Here is a 13,317-nt window from a genome sequence, read left to right as displayed (position 1 = left end):
ACAGGGAGCCGGGGACACCCACGGAGTCATTACTGGAAGCCTGTGGACCCCGCCTAAGCATTTTCAATTATTTGAACGAAATAACAATGCACACAAAAATGGAGAAATAGCAATCACCAAACAATTCACACATTTTTTTATATTTTATTTAATTCACCAACAAATGCAAATTTTAATGGAAATCTTTGAGTTTTTTTAAATTCACTTGTGGCCACTTATTGCCCATACTATTTTCTGTCAGGTGCACTTGCAATGCTCCTATGAATCAACCTGAAGATTCGAACTTAATTTGTTATGTGCAATTTCAAATTCTTTCATATTTCCGGAATGTTCTGAAACGTTCACTTTTACATATTGCTTCTTTATTTATATACATGTATTAATCAGTTAATATTTTAGTTTTCTAAGCAGCCCTACCCACAGGTGTGGAACCACTACACTAGACCATAAACTAGGTTCTGACCTTTCACGTGTCATTTGACCATCTCTGGCATCTTTCCAGTCACAGCTTTAACCATCATTAAGCTTTTTCCATTCTCGCTTAAGATTTTTTTTTTTAATAGCCTGGACCACAGGCAGGTACTGGGGTACATTAGGGCATTGTCATTTAGAACCTAATGCAGCAGGATGTAGAGTTGTTGGCGCATAACAATATGCCAATAATTGAGTTTTATGCTCTCATTCTTATGCGAAGGTTGTGCATAAGTCTGCATTGTCTGGCCCCTGGTTACCCAGGCTAATTTGATTGTGTATCAACAGAACCACTCACTGATTGAGAGAGCCAAAGTGGCCCAGGCCACCTTGCCAATCTTTTCTCCAAGTGCATACAGAGACGTTCTATATTTATGTATTTATTTATTTTAGAGGTTTTATATAGCACTGGCTGGACCAGAAGTATCAGAGCGCTTTACATGAGTATAGTTACAGTAAAAAGGATAAAAATCAGCAATCTGATAGAGATTACTAGCCGCAGATTCCTTCACGTAGAATTATCCCCAGGCGTGAGACTGGATCCGGAAACTTTTTGCCACAGCATCCCTGCGCGCCGGGGGCGGAGCGACATCCGGCAACTCTGCCCAGGCGTCGCGTATGTGACGTCCGCAAAGTCACATAAGCCCCACCCAGGCGCGCCTACGTCAGTTTTTTCCTTTTCCGCGTGTAGTATGGATCCAGTCTTGCTGCTGGCCTGTTTGGGGCCCTTTTTTCTTCACTGTTGTCTTCTGTCTTGGTGGAACAGTGTGCGAATGCCTTCGGGCATCAAAAGTGTGGGCGTCTTATGTTGGCGGCGGACCCTCATCTCATTTGTATGAGGTGTTTGGGGGAGGATCACTGCACCACTGATTGCGAGGCGTGCCAACAGTTGAAGCCAAAGTCGCGGGAGGAGCGCCGAATGAAACTTCTATCGGCGCGTTTCTCCAGGTCGACCTCCTCCCCTCGATCAGCCTCGGCAGACGGCTTCAGATACGGCTGTGGTCAGTGTCCTCATCTTTCTCGAATGTTGCAAGAGCGTCGCTCCCCGGTGGGTAAGTGTTGCAGTTTGTCCCCGGGGCTGGTGTTCAGCCTTCCGGGGGCGTGGACTCTCAGTGGGTGATGCGGCCCCACGTTTCGGCCTCCTATCCACCGTTTCCCGGTGCTGGGGCGTTGAGAGTCCAGATGGGGACATAAGCGGCGGCTTTGCAGGCCTCGCTGGCGTCTCCTCCTCCTTCCCCTCCTGGGCTGCGCCACAGGGGTGGTGACCTTTCCTCGTCCCGCGTTCAGTTCGAGGTGGGGTGGGGACTCTTTGTCCCCCTCCTGGCCCTTCTCGTCCCTCCCTACGGGTGGCTGCCTCGTCGGAGGGCTAGTCGGAAGTTGATTCGTCCCTGGCGCCGCCGCATGGGTCGCCGGACCGCCCCCGTAACATTCTGGCCCGAGGCTGGCGGAGGGCTTCGTGTAACTCCCCTGGTCCCTCTCGTTCCTCCACACAGGCGGCTGCCTCAGCGGAGGTCAAGTCGGAGCCGTTCGGTGCCGCCCCTTGGCCACTTCGGCTCCGGTCCCCGACGCGGTGCGACTTGGAGGAGCCCTGTCCGGTCTCTCCTTCGGCGCGGGATGGTGCTGGCATCCTGCCTCAGGGTGCGGACTCTACGGCTCCACACAGAGGTCGCACCGTCGAATAGTCTTCGGGCGCTCCCTCTTCTCCGGAGGCTGGCTGCATATTGGTATCCTCTTCCCCGGAGACTGGCCATTGTGTGGTGTCTTTTTCACCGGCGTCGTCGAAGGGTGTCTTCCCGCCTTTTCTGAGGCCGAGGTGCTCGTCTGAGGAGCTGCAGGTCCCCCATTCTTCCGTACCTTCTGGCTTCCAGGTCTGGCCTTTGCCCGTGCTGCTTGGCTTCCAGGACGGCCGGCTTAGTCTGCAGCCGACACCCACAGAGGAACTGCTTTCTTTTCCGCGGGGCCCTACGTAGGCGGGTGCGGCCTTCGCTCAAGCAGTGTTCACGGCTGTGGGCATTCTGCGCATGGTGGACCCGATTGCTCATTTCCCGGCGGACCATTTCTTGGAGGTTCTTCACCAGGGCTCTGGTGGGAGGGAGATCTTGCTCCCCTTTGAGGGTTTTCTCCTTTATTCCCTGACGGGGCTTGGAGGCGTCCGCCTCGGGGGACCCGGTGCCCCAACACATTTTGCACCGACACCTTCCGGCACCGTGTGACCCGGCGTGCCTCTCCCTCCATCCCTCTGCTGCCAGTCCCCTTTTGCGGACTGCTTTTCCCTCCCTGCCGCTACTCTTGACTCTGCCGTCCCAGGAGGCCCGCTGGCTGGACTCATGGGGGCGCAACATGTTCGCCTCGACCAGTGCTGCAGCCCTTAACACCTTGTGTGTATTGGTGAGGGCCTCTTCTTGTTTGTGGGACTCGGCTGAGTCTCTGGGATCCACGGCTTCCCAGGAGACTGTTCTGGTGGACTTACGGCATCATGCTTTGGATGGCCGGGAGCTGGCGGCGTTTATTCTCGGAGGTGCTGGGCCGGGCTATGGCTTCCTCAGTCTCCCTCCGTTGCCATGCTTGGCTTCAGGATGAGTGTTTCCTGAAAACATTCGGGAGCGGCTCATTGATCTTCCGTTTGATGGCAGCCTGTTGTTCCATGCACTGGCTGACTCTGCCATCCAGAGGTTCCTGGCGGGGCTCCGTCCTCCGCCTTATTTTCCTCCTTCCCCTCCTCAGTGACTGCTGAGTTGAGCTGGGTTTGGGCCTTTTGGATGCCCTTGCTGTAGGTGGTGTTTGCTGGCCATTGAGTCCTCCTTGCTGGGACTTTGGCGTTGTCGCCTGATGGATGGCCCTTGTTGCCTGTGTGTGTTTTTTTGCTGGAATTGTTACATAGACTTGGCCCTGAGATTAGGCCTTCTGTTTATCTTATGGCTGATGTCAAGCCTTCCGCGGGGCTGTTTTTCCCCATGATGCTTTTGCTTTCTCCTCTGCTGTGGAAGTTCTTCCTAAGAGGGTTCCCGGGTTTTGGGACTTACCGCACCCTTTGTGGGTAGTGGTAGCTGTTGTATAGCTAAGTTCCGCTAGGGAGTGCTGTTTGCCTTTGGTGCCTGTTCTCCATGGCGTTTCTGTATGATGCTATTGCTTCTTGAGGTTGCGTGCCCGACCCTTGTAGTAGTGGGTCTGGGCATTTCCTCTCCTTCCTGCGCTTGTGCTGAGGGCTGGGATGCTTCTGTGTTCTTCTTGCTTCTGGCGGCTTCTGCGTTAGATGCCGTTCTGGCTGGCCTGTTGCCTTCCCGCTGGGTGGGCTCGTCCCTTTCCTTGGTTTCCTTGGGCCCTCTAGGCTTCTTCTGGTTCTTCTGCCTGGCTTTGGGTGGAAGTTCTGTTGCCTTAGGGGTGCAGTGGGGTGCTTCAGCCTCTCCGGCCTCGCCCTTGGTCCCTCTGTAGGGAGTGTGCAGGCCCCTTCACTCTTCCGCCTACATCCCTCTTGGGGTTGCTGGTGTTTGACTTGTGGGGTCCTCTTGCCTGGTAGGGACGAGTTTACTCCCTGGTCTAGAGGGCTGGTCCCCTGTGGGCCCCATGTCCTGTCCAGACTGGTGGGGTCTTTTCGCAGACCCTCCTTCCCTGTGGGTATTGCTAGGGTATCTCTTCTACGTGAAGTAATCTGCTGCTAGTAGTCTCTATCAAATGTAGGAGTTACTTACCTTCGGTAACAATGTATCTGGTAGAGACGAATCTAGCCGTAGATTCCTTCACGGCCCGCTCTTCCTCCCCGTTCTGCGAGGACCCCTGGGCTCGACTTCGGTACTCGCCTCCCGGTGAGAGGCTATGTCCTCTGTGAGTACCTTCTTTTTCTCTTGAAGGTGGCTCCGTCTGGTTGCTGTTCTTCCCTCCTCTTTTGTTCTGGAAAGTTGGGGTTCAGGTGCTTCTTTGCCCTGCAGCTCTGGCTGCACCAGATTGGGGGGGGGGGGGGTTGCCTCCAATCTTTACCCTTCCTCGCTCCTTCTTACTGCTAAGGGTCCTGGCCTCTCTGTAGGAGAGCAGGGTCTGCAATCCTATGGTCACCCCAGATTATTGCTTCACTGGTTTACGACTTTCCCTGGCTGTGGGCCTGCTAATCAGACCCACAGCCTAGCTGTTCTCTCTCTAAATTTGACATCCATGTACCTTAGGTGCATTTACCAATTGGTATTGGGTCACTCTTGTAAGTCCTTGTACAGTGTACCATAGGTACCCAGGGTGCAAGTGAACCCAAGACCTACCAGGGGCTGCAGCATGTATTATGCCACCCCTGGCTGGCCATCCAAATCTGACACAACTGGCTGATCAATCAGCTGGGGCAAGGTGGTGTAATCACCCTTTGCTTTAGATATAGTATCCCTATATCTAAACCTAAAATGGACACATATCCTCCTATAAGTCACTCCTATGGCATGCCTTAACAATCCTGGAGGCAGAGTTCTTGGAATTATGTGAGATGGTGCTCTAGCATGAGCTGAGCCTGTCTGCAGCTTTCGGAACCAAGTCCTTTAGCTGTTTCCATGATAACGCTATACCATATACTCTTAAGTGCATTATAATCCAAGCGGTTATTGCTAACTTTGGCATAGCATTATCAAAACATGTCGAGTAAGGTGTCATGCGAATTGAAATACTACTCCCTCGCCAATTCTGGCGACGGGATAGCATTCCACCCTTTTAGAGGGACACGACATGTATGTAACTGTGAACCCCGGTTAAAGTTAACTCGAGCCTCAGCATCACAAAATGGATGCTGCCACCACAGACACAAGTCTGACCTCCTGCTGCTGGGAGTCTTTCCATCGAGGGAGGCCTGGACAAAGGGTTTCCTGCCTTGGGAGGTGCTAGCACCACCCCAGACAGGATTTTGTGTATTAGGTAGGACAGGCCTGAAAGGAATGAGACATGCCTGGGGCACACAAGGTGCCCTGTGCATACACCGGTTCTGAAAATTCTGGACCCGTGTTATAAACATCATCTGAAAGAAACACGTTAGTGTTAGATTCCTTACCTTAGAATATCCCCAGGCGTCAGTCTGGATCCGGAAACTTTTGCGTAGCAGTACCCCTGCGCGTTGGTAGGCGTCGTCTGCAGGCGTCCCCTGCGGCTCCGCGTCCATCGTCGGCGTCGTGCGCCGTGATGACGTCGCTGGAGTATATAGACGCCGCCTCCGCGCGCTGACGTCAGTTCTTCTTTTTTCCGCGCCAGCAAGCGCAGATCCGAAGAGCAGTACTCCGGTCTTTTGACCAACTTTGTTCAACTCTATATCTCTTTTGGTGCCTGGTAGGATGCCCGGTTTCAAGAATTGTGACGGGTGTGACCGCACGATGTCGGTCACGGACCATCACCGACTCTGTCTCCGGTGCCTGGGCCCCGACCACGACGTGGACGCCTGCGTCGACTGCCGGGCTCTCACTAACAAGGCTAGACGGGAGCGGTCCCGCAAGCTGCTTGAGCTCCGGGTGTCGCCCCACGTCGGGAGCGGTCTCGGTCCGGCCGGAGGTCCAGGGAGCGTTAGAGGGAGCGGTCGCGGAGCCGCGCCGAGCGCTCCGGAAGTCGTCACCATTCGTCGGGCTCATCAGGTAAGAAACACAAGAAGTCGGGGCGTCGTCATCGTACCCCCGACTCCCCCCGACGCTCGCGTCGCGACGCGGCCGGGGGTTCGGGTGACCCCAACTCCGCGGCTCCGCGTGAGTCGCCGGCGCGGCCTGCCCCATACCCTCCGGTCCCTGGGCACGGTGCGCTGCCTGAGGAGATTGAGGCGTTCCTCATGGCCATGAGGGCGCTCAGTTCTCCGACGGGGCCTACGGCGCCTTCGGGCCCAGTGCTGCCGTCCGAGGGCCCTAGCGGGTCGGGTGTCCCTGGCTCGACGCCATCGGGTGCTCGGGGCCCGGTGCCGCCGACGGCTCCGACCCCGGCGCCGCAAGGGCCTTCGGGGTCGACGCCGGCTGGTTCGGCGCCGATTCCATCGGGGTTACCCCCGACGCCGCCCCCGCGCGGCGCCGGTTCTCCTGTGCCGGCTTCGGCCGGCGCCGGGGCTCTGGCGCCGGCTCCGGGCGGCGCCGTCCCCATTCCCTCCCCGAATACGGACGCGGAGTCGGACCGGCGTCGATCGACGCCAGGCTCGACGCCGATGGGGCCTGTGAACCCCGAGGAGCCGGTCTACATCGTTGACTCCGAGTATGGAGATGATGAAGAGTACGGGGAAGGTTGGGAGGGGTCTGAGGACCCTCTGTCACGTGAGTGCCAGTATGACCCGGACTGGACAGGTGATTTGGGGGATGCCAGTGGTCTGGACGACTCTCCTAACCCTGGTTTTATCTCTCCTCCTTCTGTGGAGTCGGTGGAGGGAGCTGCGTATTCAGTGGTGCTGATGAGGGCTGCCAAGGCCTTACACCTTAAGCTCCCCGTCGCGGCCGTGAGGCCTAACATCCTCACTGAGGTCTTCAAACCGCAGTCATGCCACAGGAGCCTCTGCTGCCGTTTAACAAAGCCTTGTCAGACGTTCTGTTGGGCACGTGGTCCAGGCCCGCTTCAGGTTCGCCTGTTGATCGGAACGTGGCCAGACGCCACCGTCATTGTCCGGACGACCCCAAATTCCTGTCCGCCCATCCCACCCCCGAGAGTCTGGTGATCCAGGCCTCTACCTCCCAGTCCGCATTCCCGTCGGCCCGCCCGATCGGGAATCTAAGAGGTATGACCAGTATGGCAAGAAGGTCTTCTCGTCCCTGAGTCTGGGACTGCGGTCTTGCAACACCGCATGCCTCTTGGGCCGCTACACCCACTCTGTGTGGGACACGGTCGCGGAAGTGCTGCCAGAATGCCCCATGGAGGTGCGGGCGAAGCTCGGCAAGGCTGTGGCTGAGGGCCGAGACGCAGCTAAATATTCCATACGGTGTGGTCTTGATAGGACCGACTCGCTGGGCAGAGCTATGTCAACGACGGTGGCGATTCGTCGCCACGCCTGGCTGAGATGCGCCAAACTTTCGGCCGATGTCCAAAATGCCTTGATGGACATGCCGTTCGATGGCTGTCGCCTCTTTGGTGACAAGGCGGACCACGCGCTGGAACGCTTCAAGGACTCGAGGGTCACGGCCAAGTCCTTGGGGCTTTCGACCCAGCGCCAGCAAACGGGTTGGTTTCGCTCCTTTCGTGGCCAAGGAAGGGGCGCCCCCACACGTGCTGCCAGCCACGCGCCGCAACAATCCTTTCAACGCGGTGGTGGCCGTGGAAACCGCCGTGGCGGCGGTCGGGGTCAACGGCGGGGTCAGACCACACCTCCCCCCGCAGCATCTGCCTCCAAATCCTCCTAGTCCGTGCTTTCGGCCCCATGTGACGCCAGTGGGTGGCAGGGTTCGCCATCACCACGCTCACTGGTGCACAATTACGTCGGACAGGTGGGTGCTGCAACTCGTCCGAAGGGGCTACTCCCTCCCCTTCGAGACCACTCCTCCAGCCATGCCACCGCAGAACCACCGTGTGTCGGGGGACCACTTGACACTTCTGCGGGAGGAAGTTACGGCCCTCTGGGCCAAGGGGGCCATCGAGCGCGTTCCTGGGCCAGAAGTAGGGCGTGGTTGCTATTCCCACTACTTTCTGGTACCCAAGAAGGACAAGGGGGGCCTACGTCCTATCTTGGATCTACGGAACGTCAACGGCTTCCTCCGGAAGGAGAAGTTCAAGATGTTGACATTGGCTCAGGTCTTGGCTGCTCTGGACCCGCAAGACTGGATGGTAGCGTTGGACTTGCAGGATGCGTATTTTCACATCCCCGTCCTGCCGGCCCACCGGCGTTACCTGCGGTTCACGGTAGGCCAGGAGCACTTTCAGTTTATCGTGCTCCCCTTCGGCCTTACCAGCGCCCCACGGGTGTTCACAAAGGTGATGGCGGTGGTCGCAGCCCATCTGCGCAGATTAGGGGTTTCAGTCTTCCCCTACCTAGACGACTGGTTGTTGAAGGCGGGCTCGCCCCAGACAGTCGTCCACCACCTTCAGATGACGGCAGACCTCTTGCACGACCTGGGGTTCTCCATCAATGTGCCGAAATCACACCTGTGTCCCTCTCAAAAGCTCCTTTTCATCGGAGCAGTTCTGGACTCGGCGCAGTTTCGGGTTTATCCTCCGGAACGGCGGGTCCGGGATATACAGGCTTTGATTCCCATCTTTCAGCCGCTATCCCGGGTTTCGGTCAGGTTGACGCTGCGGCTGCTGGGGCTGATGGCCTCCTGCATCCTTCTGGTGCATCACGCCCGGTGGCGGATGCGGGCTCTGCAGTGGGACCTGAAGTTTCAGTGGGCCCAGCATCAGGGCAACTTGTCCGACCACGTCTTGATCTCGGAGGGCACTGCGAGACAACTGCAGTGGTGGCTTACGGACCGCAATTGGGTCAGAGGCAGATCCCTCTCCCTTCCCCAACCGGAGCACGTTGTTGTGACGGACGCGTCCCTCCAGGGCTGGGGTGGCCACTTGGGAGAGGCAGAGATCAGAGGCATCTGGTCTCCGGCGGAGTCCCGGCTCCATATCAACCTGTTGGAGCTGCGGGTGATTCGTCTCGCACTGAAGGCATTCCTCCCCTTTGTCAACGGGAGTGTAGTGCAGTTGTTCACCGACAACACCACCGCCATGTGGTACTGCAACAAACAGGGCGGAGTGGGGTCGTGGACCCTTTGCCAGGAGGCTCTGCGCCTCTGGCAGTGGCTGAAACGTCAGGGCGTGACTTTGACGGTTCAACACCTGGCAGGTTCTCTGAACGCCAGGGCGGACGAACTCAGCCATCGGTGCTTGATGGATCACGAATGGCGTCTGAACTCGGAAGTGGCGCAAGGCCTCTTTCTGCAATGGGGAGAGCCTTGGTTAGATCTATTCGCCACAGAAGAGAACGCGCAATGTCATCAGTTCTGCGCGTTGGAGTTTCCAAGACGGCACTCGCACGGCGACGCCTTTCGGCGCGAGTGGAGTTGCGGTCTGTTATACGCCTTTCCGCCTATACCACTTCTGCCCAGAGTGCTGAAGAAGATCAGGCGCGACCGGGCCCAAGTTATCCTTGTGGCTCCGGACTGGGCTCGAAGGTACTGGTATCCCGAGCTACTCAGCATGTCAGTCGGTCCCCCGATCCGCCTGCCCCTTCAGGAGGACCTTCTGTCGCAGCAGCAGGGGACGGTCCTCCACCCGAACCTGTCCAGTCTCCACCTCCATGCTTGGAGATTGAGCGGCGGCAGTTGAGGCCATTTGACTTGCCTCCTGAAGTCTGTGATGTAATTCTGGCAGCCAGGCGTCCCTCCACAAAGTCGGTATACACCTGTCGGTGGAACAGATTTGTGGCATGGTGCACAGCAAAGGCTGTGGATCCTCTTTCTGCCCCTCTTTCAGAGGTTCTTCTGTTTCTGCTTTCTCTTGCTCAGCAGGGCTCTGCTCTGGGCACTATCAAGGGCTACCTTTCGGCCCTTTCCGCCCTTCTAAGGCTTCCTGATCAGCCTTCTTTGTTCAAGTCCCCAATTGTAACGAGATTCTTGAAGGGCATCACACACATGTATCCTCCTGTTCCGTTTGTGATGCCTCAGTGGGACTTTAACCTGGTTCTAACCTTTTTGATGTGTGCTCCCTTTGAGCCCCTTCATTCTTGTCCTCTCCGTCTTCTGGCTTTAAAGACGGCTTTCCTGGTTGCCATCACCTCTGCCAGGAGAGTGAGTGAGGTCCAGGCTCTTTCTGTCCAACCTCCTTTCCTGTCCATACATCCTGACAAGGTGGTTCTCAGGACTAGACCTTCTTTCCCGCCCAAAGTAGTTTCTGCTTTTCACATCGGGCAGTCCATCACCCTCCCCTCCTTCTTCCCGCCTCCGCATCCTTCAAAGGATGAAGAGCGGCTCCATCTGGACCCAAAACGTGCGCTTTCATTTTATGTGGATCGCACACGCCAGTTCCGGGTGGATGACCAACTGTTTGTTGGCTACGTGGGTGCGAAGAAGGGACGGGCGGTACATAAACGGACCATCTCTCGATGGGTCGTTCTGTGCATCAAAGCGTGCTACTCTTTGGCTCGGAAGGAGCCTCCTGTTGGGCTGAGGGCCCATTCCACTCGGGCCACGGCGGCTACTACTGCCCTGGGCCGGGGAGTCCCCTTGCAGGACATTTGCCAGGCGGCTACGTGGGCCTCGCTGCACACCTTTGCGAGGCACTACTGCCTGGACAGTCAAGTCCGGAGGGATGGCTTCTTTGGCCGTTCTGTCCTCCAGGACTTTCTGGTGTAGGAGTGTATTGTTCGCAGACCCACCACCGGGGTTGGTATTGCTGGGGTATCTATTCTAAGGTAAGGAATCTAACACTAACGTGTTTCTTTCAGATGAACAAGTTACTTACCTTCGGTAACTATATATCTGTAAGAAACATTAGTTAGTGTTAGATTCCTTACCGAACCCACCCATCCTCCCCGTTCTGCGAACTGATACCTAGGGTTAAGGAAATCCCTTTCAGGGCCCTAGTTTCATATGGCACCAGTGTTGGTTCTCTCATGGCTCTGCGTTTTCTGGCGCGGAAAAGCTGTGTACAAAGAACTGACGTCAGCGCGCGGAGGCGGCGTCTATATACTCCAGCAACGTCATCACGGCGCACGACGCCGACGACGGACGCGGAGCCGCAGGGGACGCCTGCAGACGACGCCTGCCGACGCGCAGGGGTACTGCTACGCAAAAGTTTCCGGATCCAGACTGACGCCTGGGGATATTCTAAGGTAAGGAATCTAACACTAACTAATGTTTCTTACAGATATATAGTTACCGAAGGTAAGTAACTTGTTCGTCGCATCATGACGATTGTGGTATCAACAGACCGGTAATGAGTCATATACTATGCGTGAGCATTTCCGTCATGATCGAGTGACGAAATCACCCTGAAATCAGCATTTCCGTTCCGAACCCTCGGGTTCCATTTTGTAAACGGCATCCATTTTGTGATTGCCCTCACATAGCCAAATGACTAGAAGCCAAAACCGAGTACGAAGGACACGTACACCTTTGCTGACTCCTCTGTGACCTGGGCAAGCTGACTCCACTGCCCGAAGCCAAACCTGTTCGGCCAGATCCTTTCCCAGCGGCCGAGCTAGATTCATATCAAGGCACAACATATCATAAACCTTTCATCACACACAAACCATGCCTAATCTTACACACACCTGTCCCTGTATTTTGCTTTATGACCTGCTTTACGAGGAGGAGGTGCCCGATTTTATTGGGGGTCCGTCGATATCTGATGGAAATACTGGGTCTTGCCGGGTAATTGATTACGGGCTGGATGAACTGAAATATCGACTTGTCATCATGACTCTGCCTTTCCTTTGTAGCGAAAATATGCGAATGATCCACTGTAAAATAAGGAATGTTTGCCTAAAGAATATTATTTTGTATATAAGGAGAAGACTGGTATTGTAAGGAGAGCGGTCTCCTGAGAGCATACATGCCGTTGTACTTCTAGGATACCTGTTACTGGCTGCAGCCAATAAATACGATCTTTGACTTCACCTAGAAGACTCTGTGTTTCTGTAGTCTGAAACAGGAAGGACTCAGAGTTTTCAGGTGTGTCCCCTGGCACCGCCGGGTTCTTAAAAACCCGGTACTCTAACTCCAGCCCCAGCTCTGGCGCGAAACCGGACAAAGGATAGGGGGTGTAACTACCCCTCTTCCTGGTCCCACCCATAGGAGGGTCCTAGTCATAGTACAGCCCCCTTTAGGAGAATAAAGGTAGGAGCTGGTCCCATTCCAAATTAGATTATCCAGATTTGAAACTCTACAAGAAGAAACTCTGGACTTTGACGTTCTGCTCCACAGAAGACTGAAGAAATCTCCCTTGTGGGCAAGGAGTGTCCACCCTGCACAAGCAGGCACCATCAAGCGTTCCAGCGGTTCACTTTGTCGTCTTCCCGAGTCGATCCAGACTTCAGAGCCCGACGAGAGCCGGACTCCCAGACCTCTCGGACCTCTACCTACATCTGCAGCACAGCTGAGATCCGTGGGTGCGACGAGACACGTGGGACCGGCCATCTTGGAGAAACTGCACTTTGCTTCCAGCACAACTTCAGAGGCATCCTCAACGAAGTGCTTTGGGGATTGAGAAGTCCCAGCCCCGAGCAGCTCCTGTACAGAAGATCAGCCCTCCAGCATCCACGAGATCTGCGTGGAGCCCTTTTGCTTTATTGCTGCTCGACGCGTTGTCTGGTCACTTGCTAATGGCCTCCTAAACTACGATCCTTGAAAACTACACCGCTGGTCTGGTTGCTCCAGACTGGCCCTTGCTTCCCTGCAAAGGAGAAGCACCCCGGACCCTCCTGGTCCACACCAGTCGCCTTTTCCACTCACTGCGTAGGTTGCCGTTGCCAAGGCCTGTTGACGCCGAATCCGGAACCAACACCGCTGACAGCGAGAGCCTGCGTAGGACAGCTCGTACCTCCATCCTGGTCGTCGAAGACACCACCTGCTCCACGTGGCTGCAGAGTCAAGCGTCCACTCTTCATCTGATCGCGACGACATCTGGTTCCTTCCTGGTTCCACTCCAGTCACTGGCTAGTGACTTTGAACATTGTCCCCTCTGCTTTCAGGTCTCCATCTTCCTCGATCCACCCTTGGATCGCACCGGACATCTTCCTTCTGGCCGCCTGCAGCATCTCTCCTTCCAGGCTCCATAGACTTCAACGCGGAAACCCGACACACTTTGACACCTATGCCCCCGCAGCCCGTGGGTGAGGTAACAAGAGAATTTCGGTGCTCAAGGGTAGATTGACTCTCCTAGTGTCCAGATTTCCAGTCGTTTTAGTCCTAGCTAGTCGGAACTGTCTAATACTTACCTTTTCGT

At 55.7% G+C, this 13,317-nt stretch overlaps 1 protein-coding gene across 1 annotated transcript in view; it reads left to right on the top strand.

Annotated features, from left to right (window-relative positions):
- Positions 1-13,317, top strand: part of KNTC1 (kinetochore associated 1) — a 926,084-nt gene that overhangs the window by 660,185 nt on the left and 252,582 nt on the right. The gene's annotated exons all lie outside the window — the stretch shown is intronic.

Source organism: Lissotriton vulgaris, chromosome 11 (assembly GCF_964263255.1).
Source record: "Lissotriton vulgaris chromosome 11, aLisVul1.2, whole genome shotgun sequence".
NCBI lineage: Eukaryota > Metazoa > Chordata > Amphibia > Caudata > Salamandridae > Lissotriton > Lissotriton vulgaris.
Note: the sequence above shows the minus strand (reverse complement) of the source record. Positions and strands in the feature narration are given on the sequence as shown.